Source organism: Chiloscyllium plagiosum, unplaced genomic scaffold, assembly GCF_037043375.1.
Source record: "Chiloscyllium plagiosum isolate Xiang-an unplaced genomic scaffold, Cpla_swu_hap1 HiC_scaffold_10, whole genome shotgun sequence".
Lineage (NCBI taxonomy): Eukaryota > Metazoa > Chordata > Chondrichthyes > Orectolobiformes > Hemiscylliidae > Chiloscyllium > Chiloscyllium plagiosum.
Window position 1 is genome coordinate 116,763,727 of NW_028270148.1, and position 22,775 is coordinate 116,786,501.

At 48.0% G+C, this 22,775-nt stretch overlaps 1 protein-coding gene across 2 annotated transcripts in view; it reads right to left on the minus strand.

Annotated features, from left to right (window-relative positions):
* cep68 (centrosomal protein 68) overlaps positions 1–22,419 on the minus strand; it is a 54,001-nt gene extending 31,582 nt beyond the window's left edge. Inside the window, exons 1-2 of one of the 2 annotated variants that reach the window (XM_087991695.1) lie at positions 22,272–22,419; positions 2,380–2,771 (exon numbers count right to left, since the gene is read on the minus strand). The gene's annotated coding sequence lies outside the window, so the exon portion shown is untranslated. Of the gene's footprint in view, positions 1–2,379; positions 2,772–16,609; positions 17,588–22,271 lie in introns of those variants that run through there. The other variant, XM_087991694.1, reaches the window with a different exon arrangement.
* Positions 22,420–22,775: the final 356 nt, after the last annotated feature.

The window sequence follows — 22,775 nt, forward strand, 5'->3', positions numbered from 1 at the left end:
ACTATGGGACAATTTAGCATGGCCAATCCACCCTAACCTGCACATTTTTGGACTGTGGGAAGAAACTGGAGCACCCGGGGGAAACCCACGCAGACCCGGGGAGAATGTGCAAACTCCACACAGACAGTTGCCAGAGGCTGGAATCGAACCCGGTGCTATGAGGCAGCGGTGCTATGAGGCAGCGGTGCTAACCACTGAGCCACCGTGCCGCCCTATATGTAAACAGCACCAGATGTGGAGTGAAGTTTTTATAACAACCTGGTGACTTGCATAGCGATTTCTTTCACTCCAGAGAACAGAGAGAAACAGAGAGAGATTGAAACAGAATGAGGGAGAGGAAAAAGAATACCTTTAGAAAAAGAGGGAGGTAAAAGCCAACTAGGAAGAGACTGCACTGACAATCTCAACTTCAAGAAAAGCTTCCTTCAAGAAACAAAAAACTCAAACAATAGCAGTTAACTGTGACAAACTCAGGAAGTTCAGGATTCCATCAGGTTAAACAAAAAGGCCAATAAAGTTGCCAGAAATACAGTAAAAGGAATTCTGAAAATTACATCAAAGGAGGACCAAGAAACAGAAAGGAAAGGGAAAATTGAATTTGAGTGCAACCTACAAAAACCATACTGTATGGACTGTAAACGCCTCAATGGGAGCAGAAAAAGGAAACATCTGGCTAAAGTGAAGATTAAGGGCAGAGTCAGGAGAATTTATAATGGAGAATAGAGATATTGGCAGAGAAGCTAAATGTTCATTTTGTGTCTGTTTTCATGGAGGAAGGTACAAAAATTAGAGGTGTTTCTAATCCCAGAATCAGAGATGCAAGTGATTAGGGAGAATGAGAAGTTGAAGAAAATTAGTTTTAGTCAGAAGAATGTACTGGACAGGTCAGTGGCCAGGGAGATGTTGCTGAGACACTTCCCTGATTGGGGAATCTCGAACCAAGGGGATGCCATTAGAGTCCAAGAGAGGGGACCATGTTTTACTCAGGGAGTTGTCAGAATTCTTTACCTCAGAGAGCTGTAGAGGATCAGTCTTCAAGGTACATACGTTTAAGGTTGAAATTAGCAGGGCAGTGTGATTAACTGGCTGGCCTACTCCTGTTCCTATTGTTAGCAAGTGACTGTGTTTATGCACAAGAGTGAATTTAAAACCCAGTTTAAACAACAGTTTAATTTGTATTGTTCATGTTCGTAATTAACTTGTTAACTGGACACAAAATTGGCTTGACAGTAGGAAACAGAGGGTGGTGGTGGAAGGTTATTTTTTGGACTGGAGGCTTGTGAGCAGTGGTGTTCCACAGGGATCAGTACTGAATCCCAATGTTGTTTGTCACTTGTATAAATAATTTGGATGAGAATTTGGGAGACATAGTTAGCATGTTTGAGGAGACACCAAAAGTGGTGGTATAGTGGACAGTGAAGAAGATTATCTAAGATTACAAAGAGATCTTGCTCAATTGGACCAAAGGGCTGAGGAGGTGCAGATAGATTTTATGTTGGAGAAATGTAAGGTATTGCATTTTAGGAAAACAAACACAGGCAGGATTTATCCAGTCAATGGTAGAGCCCTGGGGAGTGTTGTACAGCAGAAGGAACCTAGGGGTTCAGGGACATAATTCCTTTAAGTTTGTATCCCCAGGTGGACAGGGTGGTTAAGAAGGCACTTAGCACACTTGCCTTCATTGCTCAGATCTTTTCAGTATATGAGCTGGGACGTCATGTTGACATTGTACGGGATATTAGTAAGGCCGTTTTTGCAGTACTGCGTACAGTTCTGGTTGCCCTGCTATAGGAAGGATATCGTTAACTTGGAGAGGGCTCAAAACCGATTGACCAGGATGTTGCCGGGACTGGAGATTTTGAGTCATAAGGAGAGGCTGGATAGGTTGGGAGTTTTTTTCAGTGGAGCACGGGAGGTTGAGAGGTGGCCTTAATAAAGTTTATAAAATCATGGGGGCTATTGGTAAGGTGAACAGCAAATATCTTTTCCGTGGGGTGGGCGTGCTCAAAACTAGCAGGTTTAGTTTTAAGGTGAGAGGAGAAATATTTTGAAACGACATGAGGGACAACCTTTCCACACACAGAGGGTGGGTCATGTGTGGAATAAACTGGTCAGAGGAAGTGGGAGATGCAGCTACAGTTCCAACGTTATAAAGACACTTGGGCAGCTACATACATGAACAGGAGAGGTTGGCAGGGATATGGTGCAAGTGCAGGTAAGAGGGACGAGTTTACTTTGAGAAACCTGGTTGGTGTGGAGAAGTTGGATTGAAGGCTCTGTTTCTATGTTGTATGACTCTATAACAAACTGTTTCTTTAAAAAAAAACACACAGTGAAGAAATACATTTGGTCAGCCAGAAGAATGTTTCTATTTCTTACCCGTTTTGAGCTGGCTGCTGAAGTAAAGCTCCTGAATGGACTCTGTTTGTGGGCGATCAATCTTCAGTCTGTTAAGAACTCTCCTAACGCAATTTTCAAGCTGATAGAGGAAATAAACAACTTGGACATTTTTCTTCGGCATTTGCGTCCAGCTATCCTTCATTTAAATATTGATGGGTTTGGTCAGCATTCACAGTTAATGGAGATAAATGTAATTAAAGCACAGCAACGGAGAGACAACGTGAAGACGTTTAGACCAATCTGCTCCCAGCTCAGTATAATCCCATGAAGCAAACCTCTCAGACTTGCTCCGAGCTGGAATGTAAGGAAGGAGTTTAATCTTCAGGCTCTTCGAGGTCTATTCCGGCAACATTAATGACTGCTGGCATTTTCTGAAAGGTCAAAATAACATGTAATTAATTATATTGCATCTCGAGAACAGAAACCGACCATTCGACCCAACTGGTCTGTTTAAACTCAACACAATCCTCAACCTAAGCTCACAGTGAGCAAGTGAAGCAAGGAAATGTAGCAGCTTTAACTGAGGAGCAGGGCGTTGTTCAGGAACAGTAACAAGCGAAACACAGCAGAGGGCAGCAGTGTACAGGCGGGGAGAGAGGTTTGAACGAGGGAGGGCAGCTGATGGATTGAGGTCTGGGGAGAGAGGGCAGCAGAGTAATTAGAATGGCCACAGGGAATACAGAGTAACAAACACTCCTGCTGATACTGGAGAGAGAGAGGAGACAGTAGTTAGGGTCACAGTGGAAAGGGTGCAGATACAGTGGGAGAAAGAAGATCAAGAGGAGCTTTTTAAAATGAAACAGGAGTTTGATGTTTGGACTGTCTTCGTTTCTTAGGGAGTCAGTGATGAATTTGAGACAATCAGTTAAGAGGTTGAGAGGTTGCTGCGCTGTGAAATTCTTTATCAAACACAGTAGGGGAGCAACTGAAACTGAAGAAGATTCAGGACCATGGGGTAAAAGCAAGACAGTAACTTTATCTCTGGATTGTTCTGTCACAGAGCTAGCACAGAAACAATGGGATGAGCGGCCTCCTGCTAGATCAGATAATAAATCTAAACAATAGAGAAACTACAAAATAGGAGCAAGAGCAGGCCATTCGGCCCCTTGAGCCTCTCCAACCATTCAATATGATCAAGGCTGATCATCCAACTCAGTCCCCGGTCCCACTTTCTCCCAGATACCCTTTGATTCCCGTAACCTTAAGGAGCTGAAAACCAATGGGAGGGGGGTCTGGGGCTAACAGTATTGGGGGGTCTGGGGCTAACAGTATTGGCGGGTCTGGGGTTAACAGTATTGGGGGGTCGGGGGTTAACAGTATAGGTGGGGGGGTCAGGGGTTAACAGTATTGGCGAGGGGGGTGGGGTTAACAGTATTGGCGGGGGGTCGGGGGTTAATAGTATTGGCGAGGGGGGGTCTGGGGTTAACAGTATTGGCGAGGAGTGGGTCTGGGGTTAACAGTATTGGCGAGGGGGGGTCTGGGGTTAACAGTATTGGTGGGGGGTGGTCTGGGGTTAACAGTATTGGCGGGGGGGTCGGGGGTTAACAGTATTGGTGGGGGGTGGTCTGGGGTTAACAGTATTGGCGGGAGGGGTCTGGGGTTAACAGTATTGGCGGGGGGGGGTCTGGGGTTAACAGTATTGGTGGGGGGTGGTCTGGGGTTAACAGTATTGGCGGGGGGTGGTCTGGGGTTAACAGTATTGGCGAGGAGTGGGTCTGGGGTTAACAGTATTGGGGGGGTTCGGGGGTTAACAGTATTGGCGAGGGGGTGGGTCTGGGGTTAACAGTATTGGCGAGGGGGTGGGTCTGGGGTTAACAGTATTGGGGGGGGTCGGGGGTTAACAGTATTGGCGAGGAGTGGGTCTGGGGTTAACAGTATTGGCGAGGGGGTGGGTCTGGGGTTAACAGTATTGGCGAGGAGTGGGTCTGGGGTTAACAGTATTGGGGGGGGGTGGTCTGGGGTTAACAGTATTGGGGGGGCGTCGGGAATCTAGCTGCAGCGGGTGGGAGATTGTCCCTCAGAGACAGTAAGAACCAGATTGGCTCTTTATGACAATCGACGACCGTTTCCCGAGAAGCTGCACGAGCCCAATGGTGGAGTGGTAGTGTCCCTACCTCTGGACCAGGAGAGACTGGCACCAGTCCCACCTGCTCCAGGGGCGTGTAGTAGCATTGCTGAATTTGAAAATCTAACCCAGAGATGTGGTCGTTAATTCGAACCCAGGAAGCCCGTACAAACAGAGGGTGGTAATGACCAGACCAACTGGTGAAGGCCACTCGCCACCCTACACCTTCTCTCCCCCTGGGATGGCCCAGCTCACATACATTTCACACAATTAACAAACCTTGGAGTGAGAATAATGTTAATCTCTAGACATACTCCAAAATTAGAAGACCTTCCACTCTAAAGGAACTACCACCCACTGAGGGGGGACTGCCCATGAGAATGGTTGCCATGCAAAATGATTTTTTTGTTACCAAACAGCGTCTGGCCTTTCCACTTGCAGCTGCTCTCTCAGCCTGCGCTGGCACACGGGATATCAGGCTCCTATCGAACAGCTTCATTAACACTTGAATGGTACAGGCCAACAAAGGAGTCTCTTTACTGAGGAACAGGGCAGTAACATTACCTCCCCAGGAGCCCTCAGCTCTGTCACGCAACAAGTTCAGACACGCCTGGCCCTGGATTCCAGTCTGTGTACAGGGGGAACGTGGGAGCAGCAGCACCACACAATCCCAGCTAGAGACAAATCCAACTTGGGACTGTTCCCAAACCAAATCGGACTTGTTCAAAACGCCAGAATCCATCAGAACCAAAGCATTTCATCCAAATAAAAAAGCTGTCGCTTCTCACAGGAGCATTCAAATTGGATACAGAACTGGCTCAAAGGTAGAAGCCAGAGGGTGGTGGTGGAGGGTTGTTTTTCAGACTGGAGGCCTGTGACCAGTGGAGTGCCACAAGGATCGGTGCTGGGTCCTCTACTTTTTGTCATTTACATAAATGATTTGGATGTGAGCATAAGAGGTACAGTTAGTAAGTTTGCAGATGACACCAAAATTGGAGGTGTCGTGGACAGCGAAGAGGGTTACCTCAGATTACAACAGGATCTTGATCAGATGGGCCAATGGGCTGAGAAGTGGCAGATGGAGTTTAATTCGGATAAATGCGAGATGCTGCATTTTGGGAAAGCAAATCTTAGCAGGACTTATACACTTAATGGTAAGGTCTAGGGAGTGTTGCTGAACAAAGAGACCTTGGAGTGCAGGTTCATAGCTCCTTGAAAGTGGAGTCGCAGGTAGATAGGATAGTGAAGGAGGCATTTGGTATGCTTTCCTTTATTGGTTAGAGTATTGAGTACAGGAGTTGGGAGGTCATGTTGCGGCTGTACAGGACATTGGTTAGGCCACTGTTGGAATATTGCGTGTAATTCTGGTCTCCTTCCTATTGGAAAGATGTTGTGAAACTTGAAAGGGTTCAGAAAGATTTACAAGGATGTTGCCAGGGTTGGAGGATTTGAGCTATAGGGAGAGGCTGAACAGGCTGGGGCTGTTTTCCCTGGAGCGTCGGAGGGTGATTAGATTAGATTACTTACAGTGTGGAAACAGGCCCTTCGGCCCAACAAGTCCACACCGCCTAAGCTGCACACCTTTGGACTGTGGGAGGAAACCGGAGCACCTGGAGGAAACCCACACAGACACGGGGAGAATGTGCAAACTCCTCACAGACTATTGCCTGAGGCAGGAATTGAACCCAGGTCTCTGGTGCTGTGAGGCAACAGTGCTAACCATTGTGCCACCGTGCCGCTACCTTGTATGTGATGCCCTTGTCTTCTGGAAAGTAATGGTCATGGGTTTGGAAAATGCCTTGGTAAATTTCTGCATTGCATCTTATAGATGGTGGACACTGCTGCTATTGAATATTGGCAGTGTAGGAAGTGAATATTAGTGAATGTGGTGCCAATCAAATGGGCTCTTTTATCTTGGATGGTTTCAAACTTCAAATATTGTTGGAGGTGCAATTATCCAGAAAAGTGAAGAATATTCTATCACATTCTTGACCTACACCTTGGAGATGGAAGACAGACTGTGCGGTGTCAGAAGGCAAGTTACTCACTGAAGAATTCCTAGTCTTTCATCTGTTCTTGTGGCCACAGTAATTATGTGGCCAGTCCACTTTACTTTAACATATATTAGGATACGTAGCTGAATGTTAAAATGCCAGCTTCTAGTGTGAGGGGTGACATTATAGAGATTTATAAAATCATGAGGGGCATGGATAGGGTAAACATAGAACATAGGGGTAAAAACAATGACTGCAGATGCTGGAAACCAGATTCTGGATCAGTGGTGCTGGAAAAGCACAGCAGTTCAGGCAGCATCCAAGGAGCAGTGAAATCGACGTTTCGGGCAAAAGCCCTTCATCAGGAATAAAGGCAGTGAGCCTGAAGCGTGGAGAGATAAGCTAGAGGAGGGTGGGGGTGGGGATAGAGTAGCATAGAGTACAGTAGGTGAGTGGGGGAGGGGATGAAGGTGATAGCTCAGGGAGGAGAGGGTGGAGTGGATAGGTGGAAAAGGAGATAGGCAGGTCAGACAAGTCCGGACAAGTCATGGGGACAGTGCTGAGCTGAATGTTTGGAACTAGGGTGAGGTGGGGGAAGGGGAAATGAGGAAACTGTTGAAGTCCACATTGATGCCCTGGGGTTGAAGTGTTCCAAAGCGGAAGACGAGGCGTTCTTCCTCCAGGCGTCTGGTGGTGAGGGAGCGGCGGTGAAGGAGGCCCAGGACCTCCATGTCCTCGGCAGAGTGGGAGGGGGAGTTGAAATGTTGGGCCACGGGGCGGTGGGGTTGATTGGTGCAGGTGTCCCGGAGATGTTCCCTAAAGCGCTCTGCTAGGAGGCGCCCAGTCTCCCCAATGTAGAGGAGACCACCCCAATGTAGAGGAGACCACATCGGGAGCAACGAATACAATAAATGATATTGGTGAATGTGCAAGTAAAACTTTGATGGATGTGGAAGGCTCCTTTAGGGCCTTGGATAGAGGTGAGGGAGGAGGTGTGGGCGCAGGTTTTACAGTTCCTGCAGTGGCAGGGGAAAGTGCCAAGATGGGAGGGTGGGTCGTAGGGGGACATGGACCTGACCAGGTAGTCACGGAGGGAACGGTCTTTGCGGAAGGCGGAGAGGGGGTGGGGAGGGAAATATATCCCTGGTGGTGGGGTCTGTTTGGAGGTGGCGGAAATGTCGGCGGATGATTTGGTTTATGCGGAGGTTGGTAGGGTGGAAGGTGAGCACCAGGGGTGTTCTGTCCTTGTTACGGTTGGAGGGGTGGGGTCTGAGGGCGGAGGTGCGGGATGTGGATGAGATGTGTTGGAGGGCATCTTTAACTACGTGGGAAGGGAAATTGCGGTCTCTAAAGAAGGAGGCCATCTGGTGTGTTCTGTGGTGGAACTGGTCCTCCTGGGAGCAGATACAGCGGAGGCGGAGGAATTGGGAATACGGGATGGCATTTTTGCAAGAGATAGGGTGGGAAGAGGTGTAATCCAGGTAGCTGTGGGAGTCGGTGGGTTTGTAAAAAATGTCAGTGTCAAGTCGGTCGTCATTAATGGAGATGGAGAGGTCCAGGAAGGGGAGGGAGGTGTCAGAGATGGTCCAGGTAAATTTAAGGTCAGGGTGGAATGTGTTGGTGAAGTTGATGAATTGCTCAACCTCCTCGCGGGAGCACGAGGTGGCGCCAATGCAGTCATCAATGTAGCGGAGGAAGAGGTGGGGAGTGGTGCCGGTGTAATTACGGAAGATCAACTGCTCTACGTAGCCAACAAAGAGACAGGCATAGCTGGGGCCCATACGTGTGCCCATGGCTACCCCTTTGGTCTGGAGGAAGTGGGAGGATTCGAAGGAGAAATTGTTAAGGGTGAGGACCAGTTCGGCCAAACAAATGAAAGTGTCGGTGGAAGGGCACTGTTGGGAACGTCTGGAGAGGAAAGAACGGAGGGCTTGGAGGCCCTGGTCATGGCGGATGGAGGTGTAGAGGGATTGGATATTCATGGTGAAGATGAGGCGTTGGGGGCCGGGGAAACGGAAGTCTTGGAGGAGGTGGAGGGCATGGGTGGTGTCTCGAACGTATGTGGGGAGTTCCTGGACTAGGGGGGATAGGACAGTGTCGAGGTAGGTAGAGATGAGTTCAGTGGGGCAGGAGCAGGCTGAGACAATGGGTCGGCCAGGGTGGTCAGGCTTGTGGATCAACAGTTTCCTCATTTCCCCTTCCCCCACCTCACCCCAGTTCCAAACTTCCAGCTCAGCACTGTTCCCATGACTTTTCCGGACTTGTCCTACTTGCCTATCTCCTTTTCCACCTATCCACTCCACCCTCTCCTCCCTGACCTATCACCTTCAACCCCTCCCCCACTCACCCATTGTACTCTATGCTACTTTCTCCCCACCCCCACCCTCCTCTAGCTTATCTCTCCACGCATCATGCTCTCTGCCTTTATTCCTGATGAAGGGCTTTTGCCCAAAACGTCGATTTCGCTGCTCCTTGGATGCTGCCTGAACTGCTGTGCTCTTCCATCACCACTAATCCAGAATAAACATAGAACATAGAACAGTACAGCACAATACAGGCCCTTCGGCCCACAACGTTGTGCTGAGCATTTATCTTAATCTAAGATCAACCTAACCTACACACCCCTCAATTTACTGCCGTCCATGTGCTTGTCCAGCAGTCACTTAAATGTTCCTAATGTCTCTGACAGTATATTCCATACACCCACCACTCTCTGTGTAAAGAACCTTCCTCCAATCATCTTAAAAGTATGACCCCTCGTAACAGCCATTTCTGCCCTGGGGAAATCTGTCTACTCTATCTCTGCCTCTCATTACCTTGTATACCTCCATCAAGTCACCTCTCTTTCTTCTCTCCAGTGTGAAAAGTCCAAGCTCACTCAATGGCTCTTCATAAGACAAGCCCTCCAAACCAGGCAGCATCCTGGTAAATCTCCTCTGCACCCTCTGCAAAGCATCTACATCCCTCCTATACTGAGGTGACCAGAGCTAGACACAATATTCCAAGTGTGGTCCAACCAGGGTTTTTATAGAGCTGCTGCAATACCTTGCGGCTCTTGAACTCAATCCCCCTGGTTCATGAAAGCCAAAACACCATAAGCCTTCTTAACAACCCTATCCACTTGGGTGGCAGCTTTGAAGGATCTATCTGTATGGACCCCAAGATCCCGCTGTTCCTCCACATTGCCAAGAATCCTGTCTTTAACCCTGTATTCAGCATTCAAATTTGACCTTCCAAAATGAATCACTTTGCATTTATCCAGGTTGAACTCCATCTGTCACTTCCCAGCCCAGCTCTGCATCCTGTCAATGTCATGTTGTAGCCTGCAACAGCCCTCTGATTAGGTTAGATTAGATTCCCTACAGGAAACAGGCTCTTCGGCCCAACAAGTCCACACTGACCCTCTGAAGAGTAACCCACCCAGACCCATTCTCCTCTGACTAATGCACCTAACATTTTGGGCAGTTTAGCATGGCCAATTCACCTGACCTGCACATCTTTGGACTGTGGGAGGAAACCGGAAGCACCAGGAGGAAACCCACACAGACAAAGGGAGAATGTGCAAACTCCACACAGTCGCCCGAGGCTGGAATCGAACCTAGGACCCTGTTGCTGTGAGGCAATAGTGCTAACCACTGAGCCACCGTACTGCCCCCTCAACACTATCTACAACACCACCAACCTTTGTGCCCTTCCACTTCTTTTCTGAACCCTTTCAAAGTTTAACATCCTCCCTATGCCAGGGAGACCAGAATTGCACACAATATTCCAAAAGTGGCCTCACCAACGTCCTGTACAGCCATAACATGACCTCCCAACTCCTATTGTCAAAATTGTGGTGCTGGAAAAGCACAGCAGGTCAGGCTGCATTCAAGGAGCAGGAGAATCGATGTTTCAGGCAAAAGCCCTTCATTCCTGATTGATCTGCTGTGCTTTTCCAGCACCACACTCTCAACTCTGATCTTCAACATCCCCAGTCTTCACTTTCTCCTCCTCCCAACTCCTACACTCAATGCATTACCAATAAAGGCAAGCATACCAAACGTCATCTTCACCAGCCTGTCTACCTGGGACTCCACTTTCAAGGAATTATGTCAGAGTTGGAGGAGTGAAGTGGTCTCACAGGACTGTGGGACTCAATGTCATATTTCCAAGTTAAGATACTTAACTAAGTGGGAATGTGTGTCATGAGGAAGATACTAAAAGGCCTCAGGAGGATTAGACAGAGTTAGCGAATGAGGTAAAAACAATGACTGCAGATGCTGGAAACCAGATTCTGGATCAGTGGTGCTGGAAGAGCACAGCAGTTCAGGCAGCATCCAAGGAGCAGTAAAATCAACGTTTTGGGCAAAAGCCCTTCATCAGGAATATTGGCAGTGAGCCTGAAGCAAGTAGGCGGCCTGTGCCCAGAGGTGCTCTCTGAATCGCTCCGCAAGTAGGCGGCCTCTGAATCGCTCCGCCTACTTGCGGAGCGATTCAGAGAGCACCTCTGGGCCACCCGGACGAACCAACCCAACCACCCTGTAGCACAGCATTTCAACTCCCCCTCCCACTCCACCGAGGATATGCAGGTCATTGGACTCATCCACCGCCAAACCACAACAACGTGACGGTCGGAGGAGGAGCGTCTTATCTTCCGACTGGGAACCCTCCAACCACAGGGGATGAACTTGGACTTCACCAGTTTCTTCATCCCCCCTCCCCCCACCTTGTCTCAGCCGAATCCCTCCAGCCCGGCACCGCCTTCCTGACCTGCAGTCTTCTTCTTGACCTCTCCGCCTCCACCCTACTCCGACCTATCACCCTCACCTTGACCTCTTTCCACCTATCACATTTCCAACGCCCCTCCTCCAAGTCCCTCCTCCCTACCTTTTATCTTCTCCTGCTGAACACTCTCTGCTCATTCCTGAAGAAGGGCCTGTGCCCGAAACGTCGAATCTCCTGTTCCCTGGATGCTGCCTGACCTGCTGTGCTGTTCCAGCAATAAAGTTTCAAAAAGGAAACTAGTGCCCTTGCCAGTAAGTGACTGAATGCTAACATACAGGTGCAGCAAGCTGTTAGGAAGATGAGTAAAATGTTGGTCTTTATCACAAGAGGATTTGAGTACAGGAGCAGTGATGTCTTGCTTCAGTTGTGTAGGAGCTAGGTTAGACTGCAGCTAGAGTACAGGGTACAGGGTACGCCCTTATTTGGTTTTCCTTATCTCAGGAACACTAATATTGCCACAGAGGGGGAGGAGTAAAGGTTCCCGGGATGATGGGACTATCCTGTGAACAGGGATTGGACAAATTGGGCCTGGATTCTCGACAGTTTTAGAGAATGGCAGCAGAGATCTCAATGAAACTTACAAAATACTTCAAAGATATAGACAGGGCAAAACGCAGGTCAGATGTTTCCTTGACTGGGGAGTCCAGGGCATAGGAACATTGGAATTTGGAGCAGGAGTAGGCAATTCAGCCCTTCAAACCCACTCTGCCATTTTAACATGATCATGGCTGACCTTATCCTGGTTGAAAATGTGTTGCTGGAAAAGCGCAGCAGGTCAGGCAGCATCCAAGGAGCAGGAGAATCAACGTTTCGGGCATGAGCCCTTCTTCAGGAATCATTCCCGAAATGTCGATTCTCCTGCTCCTTGGATGCTGCCTGACCTGCTGCGCTTTTCCAGCAACACATTTTCAACTCTGATCTCCAGCATCTGCAGCCCTCACTTTCTCCTCGAAGATCTTATCCTGGTCCCAACTCCACTCTCTGGCCTGTTCCCCATCACCCTTTATCCTGCTGTTCATCAGAAACAGATCCATTTCTTTCTTGAATCTGTTGACTGATTATGCCTCCACAAGCCTCTGAGAGAAATCCAGGAGGCACAGTTTAAAAATAAGGGAGATGCAACTTGGGTCTGAGATGAGGAGAAATGATTTTATTCAGAAAGCGGTGAACCTTCAGAATCCTCTAGCCCACAGGGAGCTGTGGCAGAGCTGCCAGAGAGTCTGTTTAAGGTGACAGACTGAGCTGACCTCAGGATGGGTCAGCCTGGGCCTGAACTCACGGGGGTATTGAAGAATGTGTGGGGATCAGACTGAAACATATAAAATTCTAGCAGTGCTGAACAACATGATGCAAGCAAGCTGTTTTCCCTGGTTGAGGAGTCGAAAACTAGGGGACACCATCCCAGGAAACAGCCTGAGATCAGGAACCATTACTTCACTCGGACAGTGGTCAATGTGTGGAATTCACTGCCACAGAATGCTGTGGAGGCCAGGTCACGGAATATATTCAACACTGCGATTGATCAATTCTGAGATACAAGAGGTCTCAGTAGGGGGTGGAGAGAAAACAAGAAGACAGCACTGAAATACAAGATAGGCCACCATCAATGGCAGTGCAGGCTTGAAGGGCCGAATGGCCTGCCCTTGCCCCCAGTTTCTATGTTCTGTTTCTGATTATCAATGAGGTAAAAGGTTTTTGGGATGGGGTGGGAGGTAAAAAGGCTTTGAGGTGCTTGGTCAGCCATGATCATATTGAATGGTGGTGCAGGCTGATTGGCCTCCTGCTGTTCACCTGCTCCATGTTTGCCACAGTGATTGGGCAGAAACGTGTTATCCTCCACCGGAACAGGTTTCGGTTCTCCAGGAGCTCATGATCGATTCTCAGGCCACTTCTGGGAGTAACTCAGGGAAAGCGCAAACAAATCGAATGTAATTTCATCGCAAATGTTTTGTAATCCATCAAAATGCTCTCGATGGCTGTGGGCAAGAGGCAGCTGTTTGACTTACAAATCAGGAATCCTCCAAGTGGATAATGAAGAGTGTGCTGGCATTCCCATTGGCTGAAGGACACACTGCCAAGCTTGGACTTGTAAATTGACCAATGGGAGGAGGGAGAGAGAGGGGGGAATCTGGTGTCTGAGCACAGGGAGGTGACTCCATATTGCTAGGTAGACTGCCTCAGGTGTCCTCAGACTCTGGATGGAGAGATCACTGGGCTGGCACTGGGAATGTACACAGGCTGAGCAAACTACGGAAGATTGGAATCTCTCCACCCACCGATAATCAGATAAACATGTAGCAACATGCCCCATAACAATAAGAGTACTTTAACATCCTGTACAGTTCTTGCTATTAATCCATGTGTTAACATAACATTAATGACCTGCTTTCTTCAGAATTAGTCGTTAACCCTGTCGATATTAATCCAAACTCAAAGTGCATTCATCTAACAGGGAATACCCTCCTATTTATCTCTCAGCCTCCTTTTGCAATGTCACACAATACTGATGAAGGGCTTATACCCAAAACGTGGACTCTCCTGCTCCTCGGATGCTGCCCGTTCTGCTGCACTTTTCCAGCAACATTTTTCAGCTCTGACCTCCAGAATCTGCAGTCCTCACTTTCTCCTCTTACTTGTGATGGTCATTGACTGGTGTTTGTGGGGCATGAATGTTACTTGCCACTTGTCAGCCCAAGCCTGGGTATTGTGCAGATCATGTTGCATTCGATCACAGACTGCTTCAGTATCTGAGAAGTCGCAAAGTAGTGCTAAACATTGCACAATCATCGGCAAACATCCCCACTTCTGACCTATTGATGAAGCAGCTGAACATTGTCCATTTTGGCAGAAACAATTTCCAAATTTCCCATGAGACTCCATTTGCCCACTGCCTTAACCTATCTCTATCCTTTTGTCGGTTAATGTCCCCTTCACAATTCACCTTCCTATCTTTTGTCAACAATAAATTGAGTTCCTGCACATTTGAAACCTTCATCCAAGTCATTTCTATAAATGGTAAAGAGTTGAGGCCCCAGCACTGACCCCTGGGGCTCACTGCTTAGTGGCATTGTACCAGCCTGAAAAAAAGGACCCACTTATTCATACAGTCTACTGATGGTCAGGCCCAGGACACTATCCTGAGGAATTTCTGTGGAAATGTCCCAGAGTGACTCACCCCACCCAACATCCCAAAGAAATACATAAAATAGGCCATTCAGCCCCTCGTGTCTGTTTCCCCATTCAATAAGATCTCGGCTAATCGCTTCATTTTTCAATCTTTGGTTTCCTTTCCAACAACCTAATCACCTCAACCTTTGAAATATTTGGTGACCTGGACCCCACCAACTTCTCAGGCAAAGAGTTCCAAAGTTGCATAATCCTCTGTGAGAAATTATTTCTCCTCATCCTCTCTCTTTCTCCTTCCCAAACTCAGTCCCATCACTTATCTGTCCCTCAGCATTATAGTCACCTCACTTACATACTCCAGTTACATCAGTGGCGTCTACCCGACAATGTGGAAAATTGCCCAGGTATGATCTGTACAGAAAAAGCAGGACAGATCCAACCCGGCCAAATCCCGCCCCATCAGTCTACTCTTGATCATCAGTAAAGTGATGGAAGGGGTCAGTACCAGTGCTATCAAGCAGCACCTGCTCAGCAATAACCTGCTCACTGATGCCCAGTTTGGGTTCCCCCAGGGTCACTCAGCTCCTGACCTCATTACAGCCTTGGGTCAAACATGGACAAAAGGGCTGGACTCCAGAGGGGAGGGGAGAGGGTAAGCCTTGATATCAACTGAGTGTGGCATCAAGAAGCCCTGACAAAACTGGAATCAATGGGTAACAGAGGGCAAACACTCTGCTGGTTAGGGTTATTCCTGGCACATAGAAAGATGGTCAAGATTGTTGGAAGTCAGTTATCTCAGTTCCAGGACATCTCTGCAGGAGTTCCTCAGGGTAGTGTCCTCGGCCCAACCATCTCCAGCTGCTTCATCAATGACCTTCCCTCCATCAGAAGGTCCGAAGTGGGGATGTTCACTGATGATTGCACAATGTTCAGCACCATTCACCATTCCTCAGGTACTGAAGCAGTCCGTGTTCAAATGCAACAAGGTCTGGGTAATATCCAGGCTTGGGCTGACAAGTGGCAAGTAACATTTGTACCACACAAATGCCAGACTATGGCTGTCACTAACAAGAGACAATCTAACCACTGCCCCTTAACATTCAATCACTAAATCCCCTATCAACACTCTGGGAGTTATCATTGATCAGAAACTTAACTGGACTCACCACATAAATGCAGTGGTTACAAGAGCAGGTCAGAGGTTAGGAATACTGCAACGAGTAACTCACCTCCTGACTCCCCAAAATCTATCCACCATCTACAAGTCACAACTCTGGAGTGTGATGGAATCCTCCCCACTTGCCTGGATGGGGGCAACTCCAACAACACTCAAGAAGCTCAACACCATCCAGGACAAAGTAGCCACTTGATTGACACCACTTCCGCAAACATCCACTCCCTCCACCACCAACTCTCAGCAGCAGCGTGTACTATCTACAAGATGCACTGCAGAAATTCACCAGAGAGCCACTTCTATCTTGAAGGACAAGGGCAGCAGATCCATGGGAACACCACCCACTGCAAGTTCCCCTCCAAGCCACTCCCCATCCTGACTGGGAAATATATCACCATTCCTTCCCTGTCACTGGGTCAATATCCTGGAACTCCCTCCCTAAGGGCATTGTGGGTCAACCTAAAGCACATGGGCTGCAGCGGCTCAAGAAGGCAGCTCACCCCCACCTTCTCAAGGGGCAACTAGGGACGGGCAATAAATACTGGCCCAGCCAGTGACACCCACATTCCACAAAAAGGAGCAAATTTTTAAAAAAATATATCACGACAATTTCTCAATCCCTGTTTCTGTGTTAGAACATTCCCAGCACCTAACTCGAACATTAACCGTAACTATACCCATAACCATCACCCTAACCGATTAAAGCCAACCCTGTTCAGATCCTGTTATCAGTTCACAGCCTCCCTCCCAGTTCTACCAGGTATTGTCGGACTCTGAAGGGTTTGTTACAGTGTGAGTGAATCGAGGGCTTATACAAGACAACAGGCAGCTCACGGAAAAGAACCTCCACTCTGTAAAGACAGAATCATTGACTGGTTCTGCCCTGACAGGTATAAAAGGTCATGAGCAGGGTCAGGTGAAGGAAGCTGAGACAGGCAGCGGTTCATTCCTCCGACAATATTGTAGTCAAACTGATCTGACTGACTGTAGATTTACTTCTGACACAGAATCACTGATTGATCAAGACTGTAACAGAAATTTATGGAACGCATTCGATTATATTATAAATCCAAGGCAAATTACCTGTGAAACATTGTGGCCATAAACCTTCTCCTTCAGTCGTTGATGCAGGATGGTACTATGTCTGTCGCCGCCTCAAGCCCAGCTCCTCTTTCAAAGAATATCTGCAGAATATTCTGCCCTGTGGCTCTTTCCTCCCAGCTCCTAGCTGACCAGGGATTAACTATATCCTCTGTTCACATTGTCCCTGAGCAATAAGGGAGAACACCCATTGCTCCGACTGCCTATACTGCCAGTGGATCAAGGTACCACTGGGCATATTAAATAGAGAGTGGAAAATCCATGCCTGGCAGCTTAAGTTCAGGTTCAGACACAGGGCTCCTGGTTAGTGAGTGGTTATTGACCAGAGGGTGTTAAATATCCAGTGGTTGGGGGGAGGAGGGCACTACAAAAAGGCAAGTGGGCATCCTGTCCAATAGACATCACTCTGAAGGTCCCACTTTATTGTGACCTAATTTCCTTCATAACTCAGCAAGGGCCTAGGGCATAAATACAAGAGATTTTGGTTGCTGGCCTGGTTGTTTCGCTCCGCTCCGCTCAGGCTCGTCATGAGTTCGGTTTGCTCAGGGTCCGTACTCCAGGGCATTGCCGAGCCTCAGGCATCGAGAGTTTCAAACTGCCCAGGAACTGAGTGAGTCTCCCCAGCGCCGCAGCGTGACCGCTGGGAGGTTTTACCAAGCTAGGGTGAAAATAAAACACTCATGAGCTCACCATGCTGCAGCTCAACGCAGTTCTGAGGCTGGTCAGGGAGAGGCTGCAAGTTAGAAATCCAGCTACAGACGGGAAACGGAAACAAACTCACAGAGAACACTGGCTGTTATTGGCTGCTGCTGCTGCCGCAAAGATACAAAACTTGGCATGATCACAAATGTTTAGCTAATTTACGTGCTTTTGAGACTGACATGATCTGAGATTATCATCAGAGACAAATTACTGGAGAAAATTAACAGCCTAAAGTCCCTCGTTAGCACTGGGACTAGCTCTGCACCTTTCAGTCCGAAAAGAGTTAGCTGCAGATGCACAAACAGTGGGATGTAGTCACAATGATCTTCCAAAGTTACTGCAGTTCAGCAACAGCTCCAGCAGACCGGCTGTTGGGAAATGTTACACTTCCTTTTGGAAAAAAAGGAGGGAGAGAGAGAGCCGGAAACTACCAGCCCGTTAGACTGACATCAGTTGTTCGGGAAATGCTGGAATCCGTTATTGAGAAAGCTTTCAGAGTGCACTTGGAAAAGCAGAGTATGATCAGAACAAGCCAACATGGTTTTACTGAAAAACAATCCTGTTTGACATTAAAATAAAACAAAGATCTGCAGATACTGGAGATCTGATACAAACAAGAACAGAGAGTGCTGGAGAAACTCAGCAGATCTGGCAGCATCTGTGGAGGGAAACAAAGTTAATGTTTCGGGTCCAGTGACCCATCTTTGGATCCTGAAAGCAGATAAAGGGGATCTGGATGTAGTGTACCTGGATTTCAAAAGGCATGCAATAAGGTGTCATAGAAAAGATAACAAATAGAGATAGGGTTAATCTATCAGCACGGATAGAGAAAAGGGCATAAATGGAGCATTTTCCAGTTACCAAGCAGTGAATAATGGGACAGTGCTGGGGTCCCAGCTATTTCCAATCTACAGGTTTTACTTTGGCAGGTTAAGTAATTGGGCAATGAGGTGACTGATGGATTACAAAATTAGGAACCTAGTTTTGCCTTAGGAACAGCAGAATATTTTTAACGGCTTTGAAACTTGTAAATGTTGAGTTAACATAGACCTAGGTGAACTTGTAAAGGAACACAAAAGGTTAGAGTGCAGGAACAGCAAGAAATTAACAAAGCAAATGGGATGTTGACCTTTAGTGTAAGGGAATAGAGGAAGACAGAAATCTTACTCCACCTGGTGAAGGAGCAGCGCTCTGAAAGCTAGTGCTTCCAAATAAACCTGTTGGACTGTAACCTGGTGTTGTGGGATTTTAACTTACTCCAATTGTGCAGGGTTTTGGTGAAATCACAATAGTTTTAGTGTCCATGTCTAAGGAAGGCCATACCTGCATTGGAGATGATGCAGTAAAGTTTCATTAAATTAGCCCCTGGGTCGAAGGACTTGTCTGCTGATGAGACCCTGAGTCTAAAGGCTCCATCCTCTCTGCAGTTTCGAAGAATAAGAGGTGATCTCATCAAAATATGCAGAATTCTTTGCATAATTGTTTCTGATGATCAAGGAATTTACACCCAGTCACAGTCTCAAGATAAAGGGTCAAACATTTAGGACAGAGCTGAAGAGGAGTTTCTTCATTCAGCGAGTAGTGAATCTTCGGAATTCTCTACCCAGGGGATTGTGGATGTTCCTCAGGTCTGAGGAAGGGTCACTGGACCCAAACATTAACTGTGATTTCTCTTCATAGATGCTGCCAGACCTGCTGAACTTTTCCAGCTATTTCTGTTTTTGTTTCCCTCGTTGAATATATTTAAGGCTGGGACAGAGGTACATCTTGGTCCCTCTGAAAGGAGATGGTGCTGAAGCCCAATGTCACCATCATACTGAATGGCATAGAAGACTGGATGGGCTGAATGGTCATGTGTCCTCCTATTTCTAAGCTTCTTGCCTGTGGAAGAGTTCCAGCAAAGTGTTTCATACATAACTGTGTGTTCCCTTGACACAATGCTGTCTAATGTCCCAAGTGTCCTCACTCTTAATGCTTCGAGATTTCCATCTTTTTGTTATTGAGCAAACTGAAAGGCAGATACCAACAGAACAAGGGGTTCCACAAAACAGCAATGACTGGAATTGGAATTGGGTGTAACTTCAGCGATCAACACTGGCTCCCTTTTTGTTCCCCAATCTGGAGTTCGTTAATGGGAACACAAACCTTAAAGCTGACCAAGACCATCAAGATTACGCAAAGATGGAAAGACAAGACAGGTTAATGAAATGGACAAGAAAAAGCCAGATCCAAAATGTGGGAGCTAACACATTCCGGCAGAGAAATCAATGACTGCCAATGGAAAGGACGCATCTGAAGAATTAAGACCAGAGTCATGGTTCCTGAGTATAAGTTTTAAAAAGTAATAAAACTCATCCAGTAGCATTTGTGGACTCTACAAATAATAGTAGAGTAAAGTATGCTAAATTAATTTGGTTAACTACTGCAGCAATGATTGGGAACTCTGCCAGAAAACAGACAGATATTGGAGCAACAGAAACCAGAGTATCCATTCACCAGGATTATTCTTGAGTTGGCAAACCCAGAGCTGGTGGGACCGTTTCCACTGCAACATGAGAAGGCGAAAGAGAGATTCAATACAAGGTTTCTGAATTTCTCAGAGCTTCCACAGTTAATGACTTTCTCTTCATTTATTTGTGGGATGTGGGGGTCACTGGCTGGGCCCAGCATTTATTGCCTGTCTCTAGTTGCCCCTTGAGAAGGTGGGGGTGAGCTGCCTTTTTGAACCGCTGCAGTCCATGTGCTGTAGGTATACCCACAATGCCCTTAGATAGAGAATTCCAGCATTTTGACCAAGTAATACTGAAGGAACTGCGATATATTTTCAAGTCAGAATAGTGAGTGGCTTGAAGGGGAACTTGCAAGGGGTGGTGTTCCCATGCATCTACTGCCCTTATCCTTCTCGATGGAAGGGGTCATGGGTTTGGAAGGTGCTGACTGAGGATCTTTGGTGAATTTCTGCAGTGCATCTTGTAGATGGTACACACTGCAGCTACTGAGTGTCAGTGGTGGAGGGAGTGAATGCTTGTGGATGTGGTGCCAATCAAGTGGGGGCTGCTTTGTCCTGGATGGTGTCAAGCTTCTTGAATGTTGTTGGAGCTGGCCCCATCCAGGCAGATGGGGAGTATTCCATCACCCTCCTGATTTGTGCCTTGTAGATAGTGGATATCTCCCTGAAGCTCTTTGTGCACTATCACCTCTCTAGAAGAGGGGCTTCCTGCTTCCATCCATCAAACCGACAGAAATGCCAAGGAATTGCCAGCCCTCAGGTCACTGTAGAATCAATCAGGATGATGCTGAAGTGTATTCAGGCTTTGGCAGCATTTTAACTCAAACAATAGCAGAAGCAACAGGGTGGTGACTCCTCAAACCCCCACCATCATTCAGGAAGCTCATGGCTAACCTTTTACCTTGCCTCCCGAGATACCCTCAATTCAGGTCAATGGTCTAGGAATCTCTGCCCGGAATCTATTTTCAACAGCTCTTCTGCTTGGAGAATTCCAAACCGTCACAACCCCCTCCATGAACACATTCTTCCTCATTCTGGATCAGTGGTGCTGGAAGAGCACAGCAATTCAGGCAGCATCTGACGAGCAGCAAAATCGACATTTCCGACAAAAGCCCTTCATCTTCCTCATGTCAGTCCTAAATGGGTGACCACTCCATCATCGTACTGTGGCTGTCCCACACTGACTGCAGTGATTCACAAAGACAGCTCACTCCTCCCTTGACAACAGCTATTAGGGACGGGCAATAAATACTGGCCCAGACAGTGACACCCAGGTCAAGATTAGAGTGGTGCTGGAAAAGCACAGCAGGTCAGGCAGCATCCAAGGAGTGATTCCTGATGAAGGGCTTTTGCCTGAAACATCAATTTTCCTGCTCCTCGGATGCTGCCTGACCTACTGTGCTTTTCCAGCACCACTCTAATCTAGACTCTGAACTCCAGCATTTGCAGTCCTCACTTTCACCTAGTGACAACCAGGGACAGACTCTGATCAACAGAATAATCTCCCACCATCTGCATAAACAGCTTTTTCAGCTGTTTTGATTTTTTAAAAGTTATTATTTGGACAAGAACTTGATAAACATCTGAATTATCTCCTGGACTGACCTTCTCAATCTAACCTGAGTGGGGGAATAGGCTGATATGCACACACCTTGTCAAACAGTTAATGTTAGTTACCTATAGGCAATGGTTTGATTTACATCTTGTTGTGGAGACTGCATTGCTAAGTTACCACCTTCTGTATTGATGTTTTGAGAGCCAAAGTGCAAAATACTAGCACCAGAACAAGCTGCTGAAAAATTGGACATTTATCCACAGAGAGTACCGTCTCTCACACGCACATAAACAGATAAAAACATTAATGCCTCTTAGGGATTTGTACAGACACACACACACGTAAACACCTCAGTAATTCCTGTCGCGCTCTCTCACTCACACACAGTTAAATGTGAAACATCCGAATCTAATCCACATTAAATTTAATTCATTTCCTGCTCTGCTTTCGGGAAATCTGTGTGAGGGCAGTTAATCTCTGAAAGCAGTTAGAATGGGAGCACACCAGGCCAGAGGGAGTCGCACACAGACAGAGCCCCGAACCATCCGGATGGAGAGACATGAACATACAGCCGGAGCCTCCAGCCACCATGAGCCTGTTCAATCATCTGTACAAGGAGGGAGACACGGGCCGGGGGGGAGAGACACGGGCCGGGGGGAGAGACACGGGCCGGGGGGGGGAGACACGGGCCGGGGGGGGGAGACACGGGCCGGGGGGGGGAGACACGGGCCGGGGGGGAGAGAGACACGGGCCGGGGGGGAGAGACACGGGCCGGGGGGAGAGACACGGGCCGGGGGGGAGAGACACGGGCCGGGGGGAGAGACACGGGCCGGGGGGGAGAGACACGGGCCGGGGAGGGGAGGGGTGCAGTAACTCACCCCCAGCCTGTCCCAGAGGTTTCCCCTCCGCCATAGGATCCAGTAGGTCCCTCCGTCCACCGACTAGATCCCGTTTCCCGGAGAGAAGCCGATCCCTCAGTTTCACTGCAGCCGGAGAGAGGCGGCAGCTGGGACCGATCTGATATCCTGCTGTGTCTGCAGGAGGACACACACCCACACACACACCCACACACACACACACACACACACCCACACACACACCCACACACACACACACACACACACCCACACACACACCCACACACCCCACCCACACACACACACCCACACACACACACACACACCCACACACACACACACACCCACACACACACACACACACCCCACCCACACACACACACCCCACCCACACACACACACCCACACACACACACACACACACACCCACACACACACCCACACACCCCACCCACACACACACACCCCACCCACACACACACACCCCACCCACACACACACACCCACACACACACACACACACAC